General features: G+C 48.8%; 1 long non-coding RNA gene across 1 annotated transcript; it reads right to left on the bottom strand.

The window, feature by feature from the left end:
• Nucleotides 1–274: 274 nt before the first annotated feature.
• On the bottom strand, nt 275–1,076 carry LOC136996596 (uncharacterized). Its single transcript, XR_010887609.1, has 2 exons — nt 1,001–1,076; nt 275–493 (listed from the first exon to the last, which is right to left on the bottom strand). It is a non-coding gene; the product is annotated as an uncharacterized lncRNA (long non-coding RNA).
• Between the last annotated feature and the right edge of the window lie 20,646 nt (nt 1,077–21,722).

The raw sequence follows: 21,722 nt of genomic DNA, 5'->3' as shown, positions 1-21,722 counted from the left end.
ATTAGTTACACCCCAGACCCTCCCGTACGTGCATTTAGGTCAGGTTTTATGCATTTCATTGGAACCCATCTTATCTGCTCCTCCCGTTTTACCGCAGCATACCCTCTTCCCTGTGATATCCACAAGAGAAGCAACGCTGTGGTCCCTTTCTCATCTGGTCCACCGCCGTGACAAGAGCCTGCGCTGCTGCTGTTCCCTGATTCTGTTTTTGCAGTACCATGCGGATGACAACCGAAAGTGGTGTTCCTTTAGGGATCGTTTTCAGGATGTCCTGCGTCATGGCGTCACTCTGCTGCCAGAGGCACTCCATCATGACCGGACCCTGGGCCTCAGGGGGCAAGTCTGACTCTGCAATGGCCCGCTGGAGCCTGTCACAGAATTCAGTGAAGCTCTCTGCGTGTGTCTGTTTTATCTTTGTCCAGGGTGGCTCTACCTTTACTAGCTTCCCGAGTTCTTCATACACGGCCCGCGAAGCCTCTGTTGTGGCCATGACCTCCCGGCCTCTGAGCGCTGTCGCTCGCTGGTTCGGGGATGCGAGGTTTGCACCTCGCCCCACCAAGCAATCCAGTGTGGTACCTGCTAGGTGGTGGTTCGGGTTCCCGGCGGCAGCTGCAGCTAGGGTGGCACAACGGCCTTGCCATGCCTCCTTCCACAGCATCCAATGCGTGGGTGACAGTATCGCCCTCGCCAGCTGCCGTAGGTCGTAAGGCGTACACGCCTGGGCATGCTCACTATCCAACAACATCTGGGTTTGCTGATGTTTCAGCCCGTTCTCTTTCACCGAGGTCATCAGACTCTGTACTATCTCGGGCTTGAGCGCCACCCACTGGACCCCTTCCCCCGGCACTGCCCTTACGGGGCAGACTTGCGGCACTTGCTCGAACCGTAAGCCCTGAGGGGCACATGAATCGGCTATTAGCTGCCAGTCAGTGAGTGGTATGGACTTGGCAGGGGCCGCTCCCCTTTTTGCTCCACTGAGCAGGTCCCTCTGTTTTTCGACCTCCCGCCTTATTTCCTCTAATGCACGCAATAGGGTGTCGACCGGGGATGTTGTTACTTCTTCTCCGCCCTTCGGCCTCCCTTTCGGCTGCGTCTCTCCTATTGCACACCCCCGCAGCCTGCGCGTAACTTCTCGCAAGCCCCCGCCTTCCTCGTCGCTGCTATCTTCTCCGCTCTCCTCCTCAACCGGCAATCTCACCCGAACCTTCCTCCCTCCTTTCAAGGTCGAACTCTGGTCTCTCTGCTCTGATGGGCCGTTACCCTTCCTCCCTCGCTGCACCGCCTGACTCTCCCCGCCTACAGCACCCTCCTCTGCCGGGGCCCACGGCAGCAGGGTCCTATCTTCCTCACTAAGCGTCTTCCTCAAAACTGCGCCAGGCACGCAATCCTCGGGTTCGGTCCCGTCGACCCCCCATCCCTCTCTGTCTTGTGCGAGATCTTGCCAGGGATACACCGGAGGCGGCTCCTGGGATTCCACCGGTAGGATCACTGGAACCTCCCCGCCCCCACTCTCCCGTTCTTTCGCCGGGGCCTCCCTCGCGCTCCGCAGGAGCATTCTTATCAGCCCCCACACCTTTAAATCCCTCGCGGATCCCCCGTTCATCGGGGACTCCGCCAGCGCTGCTGTGCATTGCAGCCACAGTTCCTCCCGCAGGATCTCCATAGGAGAAGTAATCGCTCCCTCCTTTACGAGCCTCTCTACACACGCTCGTATCACGCCCGCCTTCAGCAGCGCCCGCCATTCCTTGGCGCAGGCCATTACTACCTTACATATGGCCTCCATGGTTCCGGATCCGGATCCCTTCCTCACGCTCCCGGCGCCTGCGCCGGCCGAGCCGCCTCCTCGGTATCACGTCGGGGTCACCACTTGTTACCGTTCTCGCTCGTACCGAGGAGGCACGGGGCCTTCCCCCAGACCCCGGACCATCACCACACAGACACCAATATGAGGAGTGGCAAAATGGCGTTTAATGAAGCGCATCCTGCTCTTTTATAATGCTGTAAAGCCCCGCCTTCTTTTCCGGCAGCAGTGCTCTGCCCGTTACGACCTTCCCATGTTCCGCCCCGCAGTGCCTCCCTGCTCATCCTTTTTCCTCCACAGGTAAGTAAGACAAGAAAAGGTCCCTCCCAGCGGGTAGTCAAGGACAAGTCTTTCCAGGTTTTAATTAAAACCTTGTCTCCAGGGTTAACTCGGTGAATGGCTACATCTAGTGGAGGTCTCTGTTTGGCAGAGCTGAGGTGGGGCCCCAGCTCCAAGCACCAGACTAAAGCAGAGGAAGACAGCGAGCCGCCTCGGCGCGCGGAGCAGCACAGGCGGTGCTGGGCTGGGGGAGGCACCGTCACCCCACTACCTGCCTGCTGAGGGGGCCTGGGGCTGCTGCCACCGCTGGCCAGGGCAGCAGCATCTCCAGCGGGGAGAAGGGGGAAGCCTGCACCGCACTTCTCACAGCGCCTGCTGGGACCCCAAGCAGGGTGCTCAGCCCAGGAGCAGCCGGGGTCTCATCCTGCCTTCCCGGGGCGGTGTAGGGGCTGATGTGGGAAGGGGGCTCCTTGCCAGGGCGGGGGCTGTCTCATCGCTCTGTGCCTGGAGCCGCACATGGGGCAGACAGGCTCTTCAGCCAACACACGGAGTATGGGGTGGGGGTATTATGGGGAGACATACAAGGCTCCAGTAACCTTTGATTTATTAGCCTCTGGATTACTGGTCGGAGTCCTTGCCTCCCTTCCTGTGACATTGGATATTGCTTGTCTCTAACAGGGATTTCTGGATTTCGTATACTCACTTCAAAGGGAGCAATATCTAGCCTTCCTACTGATTCTGGGGTATACCAAACTTCAGGGTTGATTTTGGCCTCATCTTCAATAGTAAGGGTGCATAATTTTATAACTAATTCTTGATTCTCTACTTCTAAATTGACTCCTAATTCAACCATCATATCTCCGCTCAGTAAATTATATTCAGCTTCGGGAACTAATAAAAAGGATCCAACACCTAATCGAGAGTCTGATTCTATTTCCACATTTTTAATTACTGGGACCTTAAAGGGTTCTCCCTTAGCTCCTATCACTTGTAATTTCTCTGGGGATGGTTTACACCCCCAGGGTACCGTTTGGACAGTAGATCTTTCTGCCCCAGAATCCACAAGGAATTCTACTTCTTGTCGCTGGGGACCTAATTTCAATTTTATCAAGGGCTCGATTCCTTTATGAGTCCCCAGCAGACAGAGCCCCTGACCCCCCCTACTCTTCTTGGAACATTTGCTCATCCTGCATTCGTTTCCTGCAATTTCTCTTCAGATGCCCTTTTTTCTGGCAATAAAAACACTCAACCTGCCTCAAGTCCCTCGTCACAACTTCCCTGGGTTGTCCTTCTTGGTGAGGTGGCTTCCTTTTAGGTCTGTTATACGACCTAGGGGGTTGCGCCTGGGTCCCTCTCTGTCCTTCTCGGACTGCTGCCACCAGAATCTTTGCCTGCCGCCGATGGGTTTCCTCCTCCCTTCGCACATACACTTTCTGAGCTTCCCTCAGCAATTCGTCCAGTCCTCTATCTTGCCAATCATCTAACTTCTCTAACTTCCTTCTGATATCTGGAAAGGCCTTTGCTACAAACTGTTTTCAATAGAGCTTGTCCCACAGGGGTACTGGGGTCTACCCCGGAATAAAGTTGCAGATTTTTTCCTAAGTCTCTCGAGCCATTCTGTTGGTGTTTCGTCCTTCTTCTGTTGTTCCATGAAGGCCTTATTAATATTTTGCCCCCTGGGAACAGATTCCCTGATTCCCTGAACCATTATGGTCCTTAGATCAGACATATGCGTCCGATGCTTGGCATTCTGAGCCGGAGTTGAGGGAATATAGGGGGGGGAGGAAAAACGGGAAGTTCCTCCAGCATTTTATTTTTCTTCCTCGGACCTTTCTCTTTCAGGGTAAATATCATGGTCCGAGTATCTGGTCTTATCCATAAACTAGCATACTCACTTCCTTCTAAACTAAAGGGCTCTTTTGATTTCACATATATATTTAGAGCCTGACATATCCAATTTTCAAAAGACCCGTATACTGGCCAATAAAGGTGGTCTCTTCTAATCTGCTTCCCACCCCATACTTGCATACAGTAATATACCATTTTTTTAATTATTATTATTTTTATTTTTTTTTTCGGCTTTTGCCTTTTCTGGAGGGCCAATCGTTCCAATACTTAATCATTAATCCTAAAGGGCTATCGGGCGGTATATCCGGTAACCGTACCGTAAAGCCCTCTATGGGATCAGAAGACTTGCTCTTTTTCTGTCCCATCTTCCGGAGCACCCACCTCAGTCACTTTCTTTTACAACTCTCTTTCTCTCCGCAGGGGACCGCACTCACACCACCCGAGTCTCTACTGCTAGGACGGTTGTCCCTTCGCAGAGGGCCGCCCAGTCGGCCGTCGGGTGCCCCTTTTCGGTCCCCCGCTACATAAGGATCCCCTCTCCTGGAGGATCCGCACCAAGGACCCCCTCTCCTGGAGGGTCCGCGCTCACTCCGTTCCCTGGGGACGTCTCACGTGTTCCGGGTATCCCACCCCAACCGAACGGAACCGCATACATATACTCACTCAGTCCTGAGTCTTCGTTCGGCTCTTCGTGCACAAAGTTTACGGGGTACTGCAGTTCTTTTGCTTACTTGTCCTGATTTAGGGTTCGGAAATACAGGTCATGGTAGGGGAACTACCCACTCAGGGGCCATCTGAAAACGGGATGGGGAGCCTCCCCTGAGTCAGAGTCCCGAAACCAGGGAAGCCTGTATCCGAGTCACGGCACCAAAATTGTTATAGGTAAACGTGACAAATTGACAACCACTCGGGCCGGGTTGCATAAATTCCAATTTATAAAATAATTGAGCAAGTCACAAGTAAGCAAAACAGCGCTGGGCAGCCGGGGAAGTCTCCTGCTCCACCAACGGCGCGCACAACCCCCCTCACAGTCTCCTTATATGCGATTCCAGTCCCGGGTATACGGGGCACCTCCTGTAACTTCTGCGGTTGCGCCGGCTGTTGCTAGGGGGTCTTCTTCAGCCCTCTGGTGGTCGTGGAGATGAAGGCTGGAGTCTTCCTCTGCACTGTGCGCCATATTAGGCTATCTAAACTAACATTGCCGCTTCGCTAGCTCAACTCAATTTTCTCAGGCGGAGTACATGCCCCCCACCACAGGCTGTAGGATGTTCCCACAGATGTTCCCAAGGCTGTTTCTCGCTGATGTAACAAATTAGTACATACCACAATACAAGATGTTCCCAAGGCTGTTTCTCACTTTGATGCAACAAATTAGCACATATCACAAGGACTTCCCTCGGCACTGCCGGCAGGCGCTGGGGGATGACTTTCCTGGCCGCCCCCAGCCCCAGCCCTGTGAACCCTGAGCTTTACGTACTTGTTCTCGACGGTACATTTTGTCAGCCTCTTTCTTGAGCGTGGTCAGGTACTGCCTGTACTCGTTGAACTCCCGCAGGGTGCAAACGACCTATGGCGAGATGAGGGGGAGAAAGCAGCCACCACTTGTCACGCTCACTCCGCAGCCTGCCTTGCCCCAAAGAGCGCTAAGGCAGCGGGAGCTGCTCCCCTGCACAGCCTGCCCTGCCCTCTTTCAGGGCAGGATTTTGCATTTGGCTTCACTGAACTTCATAAGGTTCCCATCAGCCCATTTCTCCAGCCTGTCAGGTCCCTCTAAATAACAGCCCTGACCTCCGGTGTGTCAAGTATTTCCCCCAATTTGGAGGGAAGATACCCTAAAGGCTGAGCTGTCAAGGAGACCAGTTTTATCCTGCAATAGCTACAAGCACCCTGGTATGCTTCTATGCAATTTAAAATTAGTAAGATTTTTTTCTAATTGAAGGGTAGTGGGAGTCTACATTTCCTGATCCAAACTTTGCACAGACTAATATTTCTGATGCCTGACCTGCTCATGTATCTAAATATCTTTTTCCTCATTCATATTAGAGCTGTTAGAATTAATACATTATTCAGTGGTTTAGTCCTTCCGTCCATGATCCAAACCCATTTTCTTCAAATGTATTCATTGCTTCCTAGTGTTTGTTGACTTGTTATGTGAAGGACATTCAGCCTATATAGAGTATTTGGGAACATTTTGCTTTGTTTGCAAAACATTATCCATGGTGGGGAGGTCATTTGAGTCTCAGAGTATTGTTCCCATTACCCAAATCTTTTGAAGTGAAGGATTAGTGAATTACAAATGCAGAGACTTAATACCAAGTAATAGCTGTGGAATACTGAATAATAAGTAGTCAGTTTTACTTCTAGTTGTCACACAGGCACCCACATTTACTTTTGTTCTGGGGTGAGGAAGAGCTTCTTTTCCAAAGGATGATGCCGGTGAATTTACCTTAAGCCTATGGCTAAGGGCTAAGAAGAGGAATCAGTGGGACTGTACACACACACACACACACACACACACAAAGAAAAACATTTCAAACGGGAACATGCCTTCATGAACACATTTGTCATACAGGTGGCATTTGCATTGTATCTAGTTGAAAAAGCTTGTATGATGTTTATAGGTATTCTAAGGATATCTAAGGAATACCTTAGAGAAAGAGCATGCAGAATTTTAGCTGCTTTACTCAGGTCAGCACTGAGATATACTGTCCTTAATGCCATCCTGATATAGGACCATGCCACTGCCAGGTGAGGTTCAGCCCCAGGGAGCTCCTGAGCTTGGCCGGAACCCTATGTGACCACGTGCTTGAGCGTAAGGAGCATTGACAGGGCTGGTCTCAGGGCCTTGCTGGGTCTCCAGGGAGCTCCAGATCTGCCTTCTGGGTACCCACAGGGTAACAAGGTGGCCTGTCTTCCCTCTGGCTCAGTAGCTCTGCTTTCTCAAAGACCAGCTGGATCCATTCCCATTGCTGGCATCAAGGAGGGCATGTGGCTTGGAGGTCTCCTCACCTGCGGCCCTGTCCACCTTGCTAAAGAAATCCCAGTCAATATTCCTCATTAGAGAGCTAGAGAAATGGGAGTAATTTGGCCATGACTAGTTGCTGGAGGTCTGATCTTCTTCCTCCTTCTGGCTGCATAAGGGTCTTAAGGTGAAGGATTTATAACTTGTTGGAGGGATAGGGTTGTATTTCATGAGAGGGAACATTGACGAGCTGAGCCTTTTTCTCTTTGTTCCACTCTAGAAATCCCTGTTGATTCATTACAGTTTGTCCTTCTCACTGCTGTAATGAAATATAAATGTTTATGTTAATATATAAAAATAGCAACATCATTGATTTTCTTTTGTGCAGTAGATTTGATTACTATCAAGGTCCCAAACCCTTCCTGAGGTTTTTTTCTATTGCATTGTGGCACCTTTTCAAACTCGCAGCTTTTTCCTGATTGTCTTTTCTGCTGAGAGAAGCATGTGGAAGAATTTGAAAAGGATGCAGGTGAGGTCTCAGAGGGGCCATTTCAATACATTAAAATGTTGAGACACTGTGATTTTACAAAGACAGTACTTTGCAAATTACATATTTGCAAAAACTTTAGATGAAATTGTAAATATAATACTGCAAGCAGAGTTCTTTCACATTTATTATTACTTCCTCTAGATTTGTATCTCATATTAGATCCCTGGGGTTTTGGTGGTTTGCAGGTATTTTGACACTATTTGTATTCCTATTTTAGTGTATGGTACTCTCAATATGATTATAGGAATGAATGAGCAGGCTTGGTTAAAATGTATAGATGTGGCGAGTATGTTCAAAATCAAAGCCAGCTTCTTTAATTTTTAAAGAACATATTTGTCTCTTTGTGTTAAATTTGCACTAGTCATGAACCTGAACAAGAAACTCCAGACTGAAAACCCTTGTGAGAGAAGTGAAGCAATTGATATCTACAGCTAAATCTTACAACTAAGTCTAACTCCCTTTTTTTATGCCCTTTTCTGGACTGTAGAGTGGGACAAAAGCAGGGGCCGAGACTGTACTACTGCAATAGTTCAAAACCTCAAGATGCAAAAATCACTAGAAATCTTAATAGTGTTCATGCTATTCCAGCCTAAGACACCAAGATCACCCCCAGAGGCTATGGGATAATCTCTTGCTGATTACACAGACGGTCTGTCCCGGGTCCTATGCTGGTCCTAGAGCAGCCACCTCCTTGTTAAGCTGCTTAGAGTTATTGATTTATTTAGACAGCGTGTTAATTATTATAGAATCATGAAAAGGCTTGATTTCTTTTTCTTAATGAACATTGTTCCTCAGTTAGTCTTGGCTTTGTTGTGAATGCGGGAAAGAGTCTAACTACCAAGGTTTCAGTGTGTTTACGTTCAGCACAACTTCATCATTTCCTTGTTTGCTAAAGAAAGGGATACAGATAAAATTGGAGCAGGCTTTTCCCTAGAGGTGATTACTTAGTCGTTTAAACATCAAGTTTGCAATAGTGCCTGGAACTACAAGTCTGCATAAGGCTTGCTTTCAAACTGTTTAAGGAATGTGAATTAAATTCTATTTTTTAGTGAAAGGGTTCTCTAGAAATATCCTGGATGAGTCCTCCAGATCCAGGAATATGAGGATAGCAAATATGTATTGACATGGGACTGAAGGCCAGAGGTCTGTCTTGGATCTTCTACATCCTTTGTGTGGCCCTACATGAGGAATTTCAGGTTTCTGTGACTGAGTTTCTCCTCCCATCCTTTGCTTTTCCGACAGTCGAGCACTGAAAATGCCACCCTAACTTTAATCCCCTGGGAAAAACACATTTCAGCAAGCAAGCAGAAGTCTCAAAGCATTTCCAGTCAAAGGAAACATGAAATTTTTAACCAATAAAAGTGTATGTTTTTTGCTTTTGTCCTTTTTTTCTGGGAAAAGGCTAAGCTTGGGACATTTCCTGGCTCAAAATTTGAAAAGTAGAATTTCAAAATTGTCTAAAATTTTACGATAACATTTTCAAATGCTTATTGATGATAAAAAAATGCTTTAATGACTAAACGGAAGAACCTGGTTCTAGAAACCCAAACCCAGGTTTTCTTCAGGCAGTGTCTCACTTTGCTTTTTAGATTGTTGACTTGGGACTTTCCTGTATATTTTTTGATCTTTGAAATATCTTTTTCCTGTTCTAACTTAAAGTCCATTCCATGAGTCTAGCCCCTTTTTCTTTGGTATTTCCCTCTACAAACTGAGAGAGAGCTCACCCCATAGCTGAACTCCCAGTTGTGTCGGGGGCATGGGGGGGGGGGGCAAGGGAGGGAGGAAGACTATACCCTTCCTTCTGAGGGAGCCAGGGACCACCTTCTGGCCAGGATTCAGAACCATGAACCATCTCTTGGGGTTACAGGCCAAAGCCGTTCAACCCTGCCATAATAAATGAAGAAATAAAGCTGAGTCCAAGGACCCCACCAGCCCTGGGACTAGTGCACTCATTTGGGAGGCGTCAGGCCTAAAATAAAGTCTCCTGAAACATGACTTTGGATCTCCTACTGAGGAGCCCAGTCACAAAACTAATATTTTGAGGTGTTTCCCTTAAGCCCTGTGACCCTAATGTGGCTGCTCTGCTTAGCACAAATGAGTTTTGGAGCAGAAATTGAACTTCTCATGCCATACCTAACTGCCATGACCTGGAAGGCCAATTCCTTGCTTGTTCTTTCTCTCGAATGAATATATTGTTTAAGATTCCTCAACCCACATATATGCACAAACCCAGTTCTTCAGGTAGAAGAGATGCCCGTTCACATCCTTGCTCTAAATCAAGCGGGGAAGGGATATGACCCCGAGTCTTCCCATGTGCCCTGTGAGTGCCTGAGCTACGGAGCAAAAGCAGCATTGTGTTGAAGCTGAAGCATGCTGAAAGTCAGGCAAAAAGCCCCTGAGCTGCAAATCACATAGAGTGAAAGCCTGAGAAGAGCTCCGATCAGCTTGTGGCCATCAGGTCTTCAGCAGTTACACACATGCCTGGAGGCAGAAATGTTAGTACCTCTGGGATGGTGGTATTTCCTAGACATATGCACCCCCAGGATCCACTGGGAAAAATGTAAATCTAATATTTCAGCTTAGGTCCCTAGAATGACAGACAAATACCTGCACCCCTTTACAAATCTAACCCTAAGCATATGTGCATGTCTTCACTGTGTTTTTCTCCTCAGTCTCTTCCACAGTGCATTTGAATCGTAGATGAAAACTCGTTCAGCATTAAACTCTGTTAGCTGGATTAGCCTAAGGCAATGCTCGTAATTACGGTATTGTTAGCGCTGCTTTTTATTTGAAACTATTCTGTTAAAGATGCTTTCACATCCAGAGTCCTGTAATTTTCCTAGTAGTGCACTGGGTGTAAACTCCTTGCTAAGCTGATAGATGTCTTTCTCTATAAAGTCAGTTACTGTAGAAAATCCACTAATACAAAGGGCATAATGCAATTATTTTGAACTGATTTCTTATAAGCTTATGAACAGACATTTGTGCAAGTTCAAGTTTGCTGTGAGAGTTTATAGTAATAACTGTCACATTTTATATCAGCTTTCATCCCAGGGGACTTCAAAGCACTTTACAAATCCTGAACTTGCATGTCTAAGGAGGAAACATGGCCCAGCGCCTACTTGCCTTCTTGCTGATCTGCATCTGATTCCTTCTTTCACCACAGTCTTCCAACACAATCCTTCCTAAGTGTTGAAACTGCTGCTACAAAATGAGCAGAAATGCACGTCCTTTCCCGAGGGCATTAGGAGGATAGACATAATAATGACTGACAGGGTTAAGAAGGTGCAAAGCAATGTGGAAGAAGGACATTTAGACCAAGATCAGCTCTTAGATTCAAGATTCAGCTGCCCTGACTTAGCCGTCTTAAAGTCAGATGCTGTTTTCGGCTGGTCATCGAGGATGCCTCTTGTTGACAGAGACAATCATGCTCCCGGAGGAAGGAATCAATCCTATCCGAGTGCCAAAGATGGGGGAAATGACCCACTGCCTCAGGGTGCCTGCTTTTCTCAATGGGATCTGAGGGCAAAGAGTACGGATTTAGACTTGCAACTTTGGGGTATCTAAAGTTAGAGGACTCCTTCCCAGTGTGTCATGGTAGTCTCGGCAATTGATTCAGAGCCACGGGTACTTTGGCTTGTAATAGTAGAAGGCAAGTGATGATAATAATAGTAACGACAATGATGGTAATGGGTTGTGAATATTTTCAGGAGGACTTAGGCACCTGCCGAAGAGCCATAGAGGAAGGAGGCAAAAGAATGTCAGCCAGGTATGGACCATGGCTCAGTGTCATCGACAGTTAAAAATCAGGCTTGTTCTTAGGGGCTCATTAATGGCTCTTGATGCGTTTATGAGAAACCTTATTTGATAATTTTGCAAAACTCCAAAGTTATCCAAAAGCAAAACCTTCTCAAGGAAACAGGAATGACATACTGCAAGAGGCCTTAATGAGGTTGTCAGTGCTCTTACTGGCCATTTTTGGCCCATGAAACCTACAGCTGGGAGAGATTTCATTAAGTCTAAATAAAGCGAAGGCTCTGAAGTACAACTGAGGCATATACTCCCCATACGATAAATATATCCAGCACATCTGGCAGGAACAAGGAGGAGTCATGTTTTTCTTTCTTTTCTCATCTGACTCTAAGATGAGTTTCAAGTAAGTGTCCAAATCAGGAAGAAAAGCATGAACACAGACAGCATTTTACTGAGTAAATCCATTTCTCATCCAACATGCCACACATTTGGCATCCTGTTGTAGACTTTTTTTCCCAAAGTTGCAGTGGACATAAAATAAACGGGACCATTCTTAATTTATATTTGCATCATTTCATACCATTTGAAGAATAGTATGCATGTTTTAAGTAGGCCAGATTATAACTGATAGACTAGATAATTGCACCATCAAGCCTGGTGCCTTGTAAGAATGAGGATGTACTACTTTAATTTTTAAAAACTTTCAAAATTGTTAGGAAGACATATGGGGATTTTATAATATTTACTGTGCAGCATCTCAGAAGCCAGTCTGATGAAGTGCCAGGCTTAACTGAAGTTATTGTAATCATGTCACTATTTTTAAAAAGACCTGAAAAAAATAGGCATTATAAAGAAATATTGACAAATTAAATAGATTCTGCGATGGGACCTGGGGAGTTGCTCAATTAAAGCATGTGTGTATTACAACATTAGGCAATTATTAAATTAACATATGGCAGAGTCTTCTCAGAGCTCTGAAAATGGATCCCAGCAGCATGCAGGTGGTAAAGGGAAAGTTATATGATATGCAGACATAAGTCTGAATAAAATTCCAGTCACTTACACATGGGAATTTAGGAGCTGAAACTGGTACCTTGATCCCACAGTAGCAATAACAGAGTAACTCACGTGGTGGTGAAAAATCTGTGCATTTTCCCATTCCATCCAGTTAATAAGAAATTAGTCCCCAAAAAGGCAATTTTCCTTGTTCCCCAACTAGCAGCAAATCTGCTAGAGGAAAGAAGTGGGGAAAGGGAGGGGAACCAAGGCAGGCTAACTCACAAAATAATATACCATCTTTTTGCCCCATATCTCAGAGACTGGGAACACTTACCTGAGATGAGGGAAGCCCAGGTCCATCTCCTTCCTGTCCTGTAGGGATCTGGGTGATATTCTCCACCTCCACAACAACCTGCTCCAATACACAGTGCACAAATGAGCACATGGCATCTTTATTTCCTAAGCTGTTCCACTTCTTTAGGGAATTAAAATTCACTGGAGCAAAGACTAGAATTCTGTTTAACCGTCAAATACTTTTAATGGCTCTTGAAATCTGCTAAGCAGCATGGGATCTCTGGAGAGAGGGCGTGGATTAAACCTTCCTGCAAAGAGTGGTTGGAAGAGCCCTGTGACAATGAGATACTGGTTCAAGTCCCTGCTCTAGACATGGAAAAGAATTAATTTGATTTGACTCCCAGCTGAGTCCTGTATCCTCTAGGAAATGAGCTGTTCTGGGCTGATGGTCCCTCATGCCTTGCCGTTGGCATTGCTCTTGGTTGCAAGGATTTTTAGATGATTATTAAATCCAAGAGCAAAAGCCTGAGAGTGGTTCATTAGCCTGAAGGCAAGAGCAGTAATTTGGGAAGTGGGTTTGCCTCGGGGAACATTTAATTGTTTATACAAAGCTTCACAGTGTTGAAATGTGAAATTTACCATATAGGCATACAGTTTGTCTCCTTGGACTGCCAGTGGTCAGGGCACTTTTCTTGGCAGATGACTGATCCCTTAAATCCCCTCAAGCAGTGAGAAAATTCAGGTGACATCAACCTTGAGTAGCATATAACCTCTGGCCTTTGTTTTCAGCATGAAAAGTTTTGCGTTAAATAGAAAACTTCATTGAACTCCATGAAATATTTAAGATTTGCAGTTTGGGGAAGATGGAGAGTGGATTTTTGCTTCTGCTTTCTGAAACTCAACAATTAAAAAAAAAATTGGGGGGTTTGACTGTTACATAGCAAAAAAAAAAAAAAAAAATCAGTCATTCACATCATTCTAGCAATTACCCCTCTTTTCAGATTTAATTTAGCAAAACTGTGTCCCTGGAGTTAAAGAAAATCTAAAATAGTGGGTTTATTATTCTGGACCTCTTAGCATCTAGTAATTTCCAATATAATAAAATATACATGAAATTCCCCATTTCTGTAATGGTGTTTTCACTGCTAGTGAAGTCCAGTCTACACACAGAACTCCCCTGGATGACAGCGCAGAATCTGTGTCGTTTAAACTCTAGTGATGATTTATTTTGAAGAACTAAATAGACAACAGGTGGTTGATGGGTGTTGTACAGCAATCTGCGGGCGAGACAGAATTTTGAGACAAAGTAAGAAACTGTCTGACGTTCATCAAACATCTCAAAAGTACCCTGGAAAGAAATATTCCCTTTCAGAGGCATTTCACACAGCCAACACTACGAATTCAGATATATTTGAAAAACACAATGAGAGATACCTTTGTAGACACAGGAATCTGCTACTTGACAGCAAGTACAGCTAAGCTGGAGCACATCACAAACAACCTGAACTAAGTGTTAGGCTTATGCCTTCCAGTTTGAAGATAAGCCACAGCTTGGCTAAAGATTCAGAACTGTTTCACTCTCCCAGGCAGGGAATGAGGATATATTAACTATGTGGAAAACTTCCTTAGACACTTTGATGATTTAGAAGCCAAAGTCCTGCTTTCAGCAGTAACTTGGAAATTTAGTCAAGCTAAAAGCCAGATATACTTAGGAGCTCAGAGATACATGTAGACTCAGGTTAATCATGTGCATAGGCCCATCATAGTCAAGGAGAAGGAGAATCATTTTTTCATCCAGAAGATGATTTAGACCATAGGTTGGTGTTAATCTCCTTCTAGAGCAGCCTTCTCTCCCCTCAGTATACAGCGAGTCTGGACAATTGCCTTAATTTAGAAGCCCAGCTCTTAAATTTCTAGAGGTATGAGGAGAAGTCCCATCTTTGCCTCTCATGGATTTCAGTTGAAGAGAGGTGCCTGCCTACAATTGTCCTCACCAAGCATTCTCCAAGCACCCAAGCCCTACCTGATTTTACCCATGTTTGCTTAAAAATCCCAGTTGCAGTCAAAAGGCAATAAGCCTACAAGAGTGCAAATTTAGGTCAGTGGTTTCTACCTGTTATCTGAGAACTCTGGGTAGGACTTAGAGCATGAGGGGGCTGTGAGCTAGTTCAAAAGAATCCATAAGAAGTTGCTAAGAAAACTATGCCTTCATCCATGCCACAGAGCAATCCACAGCAGTGACACTTCCAAAGAGGCTGCATCTCTATCTAAAGCAAATGCAGAATCCACAGGTTGAAGATGTTTGAAAACTTTTGGTCTAGCCTATCTGGAAGAGTAATACTACAGCGGGAAGGGCAAAATAACTTTAATGATCCCACCCTCTCTCAAAAAAAAAAAAAATTATTTGTGCTTACAGAGAAAGTAAAAATTGAACTGGACATTATGAAAAATTCTCTATGTAGCTAAAACTATAACCTGGATAATTCATTTAGGCTAAATATATGGTTGTAATTGAAAATCCAAATAAAGTATGCATATGCATTGATCCATATGATTTAAATCAAGCTATAAAACATCAACATTATCCAGCAAAAGCTCCTGAAGAAATGGCAGCCAAGCAGAATATGATATTCCAGGGAGACAATTGCACTGGCTGGGAAAAGGACTTAATTGATTTTGACAAAGAAACCTATTTGCTGTTTAACTGATTCCTACTCTAAATTCACAGCTCGTTCAGAACTAGCAAAAGAAGCAGCAGAATAGTGATTACGCATGTCCTGTTACAACTGGTGAGGTCCAGATACTACAGGTTCTTGTTATTCTCTATTGACCAAGTTACTACTGTTCATTTTCAGAGAATCACTAAAATCTGCTAGTAAAAGCACACAACTTTCTCACCAAATTGCTACAGGATGGCTGCAAGAGCTATTCAGACCATCAAAAAGACCCTAGAAAAGAAAAAGCATGGCAGTAAGGATTCTCACTTTATTCCACAACTATTCATGCCCTTCATCTGCTTTACATTAGTGGGAGCTCAATTTGCTGGATTGCAGGGATGGAGAGTGTCACAAATTGCATGAGTGTTGCAAGGCCAACAGAGCAGGGCTTGGGAAATCCTGTGAAAGCAGTGGATTACCCTTCTCAACTTTGCTGGAAGTCTTTGCTGTGCTTCCCCAGGAGGTACCCTCACCAGACTGATCTCTGTGCTGGTAAAGGGCCTCAGCATGATGCAAACCATCTCCCCTGCTCCCAAAGAGCAGCTGTCCACTGGCCTCATGAGGATGAACAAACAGCATCATTATCAGGCGCAGTCATGTTGATTCCACCGCAGTTAGTTACACTACAGCCTACAAGACTGCTGTATTTAGCATGTCACTGAGTCTTTCCAAAGCACTTTACAAATGCCACCTTCATCTCAGGGAACAGATGAAAATGATTTTCTTCCCAGCTTAAAACGAGCACCCCCTGCAAGTCAGGTGTTCCTTTACATGTATGCCTTTTTAAACCGTGGTGGTGCAGACTCTCAAGTGAATAGCAGAAAAGCGGTAGAAATAAGAAATGGCACCAGCAATCATTTGGGGAGAATCCTGAAAGTGTCTATATGCCACTGGACCCTACAACACCCTACTGTGGCCAGGAGATAACAAAGTGCAGGACCACATTTTGTCCTAGATGCGATAAAGACCACGCTGTAGCAGCATCATAGAGAGCACACACAGACACGCCCTGATTCAGCTGCAGACCTGGCATCACAGCTCGCTCAGCTCCTTTCAGGAGGCCTTGTTTCCAGGGGCCTGCCAACACTGTGAGCAGTTGCTCTGAGAACAGTATGAATGCTTGATTCATTCTCCTAAATGCAATGCTGTCAAGGAAGGGACAAATAAGCACCCACAAGGTATCATCTCACTGTCGTTTAAGCCCCTATTTCCCCAGCTCCTCCCTAACGATGACTAATGGACTAGTTGCAAAGGTTTCTGAGTTTGAAAAATCAGTTATGTTTTCAAAAATCATCTTCCTCTGAGCTCGTCCATTTCTCATACGTTACAAGTCAGAGTAGGGGCTGCAGTCTGCACTACCATCATACTCCCATTCAATGGGGAAAGAAAAGAGGCTCTACTAACATCCCTAGCCCTGCTGGAAGGACACAGTCCCCCAGTCTCCGGACTCCTTGCTGCCTGCTGCAAAAAGGGCAGAGAAAGACACTGCATACCAGCCACGATCTCTCTAGCCACCAGTCCAATTTCCTCCCGGAGAGCTGGATGAAAAGGCGCAGAAGGCGCTGGCCTTCCAGCCCTACCTTCCACTAACCTCAAGGGGAGCCCTCCTTGAAACACAGACAGACGGCTCCAGCTCTTTCCCCTTCTGCAACACTTCCGGCACCATGTTCTCAGCCACCTCGACAAGCGCCTGGGCTTCTGGGGTTGCTCTTTGCTGTTCCAACACAATTTTAAAAGTACGACTTCTCACCAAGTTTTGCTTTCTCTCTGAGCTGACGTGCCCCTTAAGGCCCCTGCGGAGCTTGGCACCACCTGAGCTAGAGTAAGCTTGGCTCCCAGGGACCTTCTCTGGTAACTGCCTTGGTTGTCCCTTGCTTGTAACATCTCTCTGACACCCGGGGTCAGCCTGAGGTGCTTTTCCTCTTCTCCAGCACTCCGCTTCCCAGCAGAACTGTGTGCTTGTGGGTGGGGGTGCGAAGGGTGGCAACTTCAGTGGAGTTGGGCCTCCTCTCATTGCTGAGCTGAAAACACTTGGTGAGCAAGTGGGTTTCATGCTGCCCTCTGCGATGACCTTCCCAGTCCTGGAGCAGGGCAGACTTCCCATGGTACCAGGTAGCTCCTCCCTGCATGCGCTGTGCCTGCTGGAGCTGCCCAAAGGATACACTGGCTCCTGGAACACTCCTCCCTTTCTGCACAGAGAAATCAAGGTGACAGACAAGGGTCAGCAGTGCCTCCATCTTGCCCCCAGGCTGTGTGCTGCTCAGCCACTGCCATCAGCTCTCTGGGGGGGTGTTTGCTCAAGCCACCGGAACAGCTTCCACCTGCCTTTCCAGGCTCCAAACACAGGCTGCGCCACTGTCTTTACAAGGAGCGCCTCTTCCCTCAGGATGCAAACTTTGCTTGCGCAAGCACAGTGGTCCAGCACCCGGGGGAGGAGAGAAGGGTTCCCTCAGCACTCCTCTACTTGGGGACGATTCTCCTGCCTCTCGCCACCCCCGTGCCCTGCGCTATCTCAGCTCTGAGCCTGGCAGTCACGTCCACGCCAGAATGCCTGGCCCACCGCAGCAGTGCTCATCTCACCTTTATTCTGTGTCTTTTGGAGAGAAAACAAGAAAAGCCCCAACCCTCCACACTCTGAGTGTGAAGTGTGAGCCGTACTTGTTCTCGCCTGTCGATTTTCTGTGGTTTCTTGGCAACTGCGGTGGGCCGCAAGGCTCCTGCTGCACTGAATTTACGGAAGGCAATCGACTGCTGGTCATGGAAACATTTGACAAGAACTCTGAAGCACAGCAGTCTTCGTGCCACAGGCACCCTAACCTAGGCACATGAACTTAGCTCAGCAACACAGAGGCGAGGGCAAGCGCTGGGAGTCCCCTCTCCTTCCCTGATGACTCCTTGATAGCCCAGGCCTTCCCAGTCCACATGAGAAAACTCGTTGTGGCTGGTTGAGGAGAAACTCCCACTCCTCTGCCTTGCCAGTTAGGCATAAGGTCTTGTCCCACTGTTGGAGGAGTTGCTGGTGACTGTTGTGATGAGCTGTAAATCACGAGAGCAGCAAAAGAATCCCAGGAGGCAAGAGCAGCGCTTGGAAGTAAAGCCTTTATTCTCTGCTGGGGAGGCGCGGGGAAGGGAGGAGGCGCGGGGGGGCAGGGGGCTCCGCTCCCCGGGGGCTCTGCGGCTCTGGGCAGCAGCTATGCTGGAAGATCCTTGGGAGGGCAGCCGGAGGGGCTGTGCCACGCGGCGAGGCCTCTTCTGCACTGACGCGCGAGTCGCACCATCGGCAGCCCCTGCGGCTCCGAGGGAGGCAGGCAGGGAAGGACAGGGCCATGAGCGCCACAGGGTGCCGAGCCTTCCCCGGCCCGGCAAAGGCAGCAGGAGGGAGGTGGAGCGCAGCCCTCTGCCATGTGCTTTGTGCATGTTCTTTTCCCCACGGACTGTTCAAGAGTCTGAGCAAACTCCCTCGCTTCTCTTGCTGGCCGTTGCTTCTCAGCACCGGTGTGAGAAGCAGCTCTGAAGGCCGGAGCCACACACCTCCTCAGCTCAGCCCCCAGCAGCCACCCAGCCAGTGGCCTCTCTCAGCACTCGCCTGGCTCGCTCTTGCCCATCAGAGGCTTTACGCGCGTGGCTCTCCGCCGGGCCCCTCTCTGGGAAGGGGGCTTTGGAGCTGATGGAGGGACGGGCTTTCCAGCACTGGAGCACAAGGTCTTGATGTGGGTGCCGAGGGGTGATAGAGGGGCTTCTGCACGCCTTCTGGTGTGCTCTGAGCATCTTGCTCGGAGCTTTGCAGGACAGGTGGGAGGAGATTAGGTGCCAGTTCCTCTTCAGATTCTGCTTCGTCCTCTGAAGGCATGACCATTCCGGGGATGGTGATAGGTGGGAGCTTCATGCCTGCTGGACGCTTGTGTAATTTTTTAGCAGGGATTTTCTTTTCTTCCGGCCTTAGGAAGCCCTGGCCCAGAGAGCTCTCCTTCCCACCTCTTGGTCTGGGCTCTTTTGCGACCCGCCTTCCACAGTTCCCTCCTGAAGCCGCTGTGCTCAGAGGGCGACCACACTGCTCTACTAGCTGCTCCACTAGCCCACTCTCTTCGGTGCTTTCTTCTGAAGTGTCCTCAAAGCATCTTGCCTTGGCATGCATTTCTTTTTCTAACACTTCTTCTCCTTCTTCAGGGTGTCAAGAGCATCACGGACAATCATTTCCGCATACGCTTTTAATTCTGCATGGAGGTGCTGAACGTTGGAAATGGCATTTTGGATGCCACGCCTTGCAAGTGTGCTACTCTCTTGCGACACAGCAGCAACATTTTGCAAAGGTTGCAGCGGGGGCAACCTTGTGGCGTCTGGTGTCCGATGTCCAGAGGCACTAGCTGATCCTTGCCCTTCTTTTGTGACCTGGGTGGAGACAGGTGTCTGGGGTGGCTGCGGTTCTCTCTTGGAAATAGCCTCAAGGGGCAGCTTCAGGATGTCAGAAAATTTGCACTGGAAGTGCCGTTCAAATTGGGAAGCTACGAAGGATTGCAAGGTGGCTGCAACACGCTCAACAGCATCTGTGGCGATTTGGTCCCGAGAAGGCAGAGAAGATGCTCCGTCACAGCCTGCCACCTCAGCTTGCCTCGCTCTGCTTTCTCCCCATTTGCCAGCTCGCGTGGCTCCTCCGGCAGCGCGCTGCTGCCTCCGCCTGGCCGACAGCCTGGCCTCAGAGGCGTCTGATGGGCTGCCTACCAAACGCTTCCCCAAGTGATCCAAAAGGGTTGCTGCAATCGCTCTAGCCACCTGTGCAATTTCCTGCTGGAGACCACGCTCTCATCCAGCTCTTCCAGCTCCTGGGCTTCTGTCAGCAAAGTCCATGCCAGCGTGGTGCGGACTTGGTGATGCACTTCTTTCGTTACAGGCTTCTGTAAGAGAAACCAGCAGGAAGTGATGAGGGACTGGTGAAGAAAAGGGTAGAGGAGGGGGAGGAGGTTAGGTTGTTGGACTGGACTCTTTGCGCTCTTCTGCCATGGCTGCTGCCTGCTCTCATGACGCCTCCGCCTCTTCTCGGAGGCTCGCTTGCACCTTTTCCAGTGCTGATGGAAAGAAGGTGAGTTTTGAGACCAAGAGAAAAAAAATAAGTCCTTCTTCCTGCAGCACCCAGCTGCTGTCATGCTTTGCCTGTCAGGCTGTGCCACAGGATGGAGCTGGACAGCATTTAACATGCCCTGCTAATGAGAATCGGGCAACAGCAGGCTCTTCTCTAAGCTAACCTCTGAGCTCCTGCAGGAGGAAACCAACCCGCCAATGGCTAAGCACTGCCACTACTGGCCTCAGGGACGCTGCATGCTTGGCTGCTCGCCACACGAGAAACCAGCCACAGGGACCGTGGGGACACGTGGTGCAGCTAAGGGATTTGTGCTGAGTGGCGGAGTCTGAGAGCACAAGAGCCCACTGAGAGTGCCAGGCGCACCTGCTCCTGCTCAGCCGGCTGGGGGAGGCGTGCGTCTTCTTCAGGAGCCTCAGGCTTCTCCACGCTCTCCGCAATCCTGGCGAGATACCTTGGAAGAGACATACAGATGGCTGAAACAGAGCACCTGGAGCTGTCTTGCCCAGACCGTTGCCTGCTCAGCCCCTGCCCTCCTCCTGCTCTGGGCTTCCTGGCTCCAGTGCCCCAAAGAGCTTCCAGCTGCCTTTGCCAGCCTCCAGGCGCTGCTTGCACCACTCTAGGCACAACCAGCCTCTGCTCACGCAGCAACTGGGCACTTTCCTGGAACACAAGGCCCCAGGCAGCACCTCGCCGAAGGGCCACGGGCCCGCTCCGAGCGCAAGCCTTCCTTGTGCTGCCTCTTACCTGGCCCTCACGTCCTGCTCTGCAGCTCTCAGGCTCTCTCGTTGCTCCCACAGCAGCCGCTCTCGCAGGCGAGAAATGTCCATGCCTTGCGGCAGTTCGGGGGCATTCTTTAATTTTGCCGGTTGTTCTCGAAGCGTTTGCTGAAAGTTGACAGCAGGTTTTAGCTCCCCTTTGCCACAACATGCTCTCACGCGCCTGCGTGTGCAGGCTTCACGCTGGCCCAGAGCAGCGCTCTGCTTCAGCCGCGCACCCAGGGCAGGAGAGAAGGACTTCCCTCGGCACTGCCGGCAGGCGCTGGGGGATGACTTTCCTGGCCGCCCCCAGCCCCAGCCCTGTGAACCCTGAGCTTTACGTACTTGTTCTCGACGGTACATTTTGTCAGCCTCTATCCTGAGCGTGGTCAGGTACTGCCTGTACTCGTTGAACTCCCGCAGGGTGCAAACGACCTATGGCGAGATGAGGGGGAGAAAGCAGCCACCACTTGTCACGCTCACTCCGCAGCCTGCCTTGCCCCAAAGAGCGCTAAGGCAGCGGGAGCTGCTCCCCTGCACAGCCTGCCCTGCGCAGCGGCTGGCGGCTTTGCTCCCAGCCAGCCAGCCAGCCAGCGGCGAGCAGCGCCCCTCGCTCTGCCGCCAGCCCACACGCCCGCTGCTCCGTCGGCGCCGAGGCAGCGCGGCACAGCCTTGGAAGAGCAGGAG

This window comes from Apteryx mantelli, unplaced genomic scaffold (assembly GCF_036417845.1).
Source record: "Apteryx mantelli isolate bAptMan1 unplaced genomic scaffold, bAptMan1.hap1 HAP1_SCAFFOLD_49, whole genome shotgun sequence".
NCBI classification, from domain to species: domain Eukaryota; kingdom Metazoa; phylum Chordata; class Aves; order Apterygiformes; family Apterygidae; genus Apteryx; species Apteryx mantelli.
Note: the sequence above shows the minus strand (reverse complement) of the source record. Positions and strands in the feature narration are given on the sequence as shown.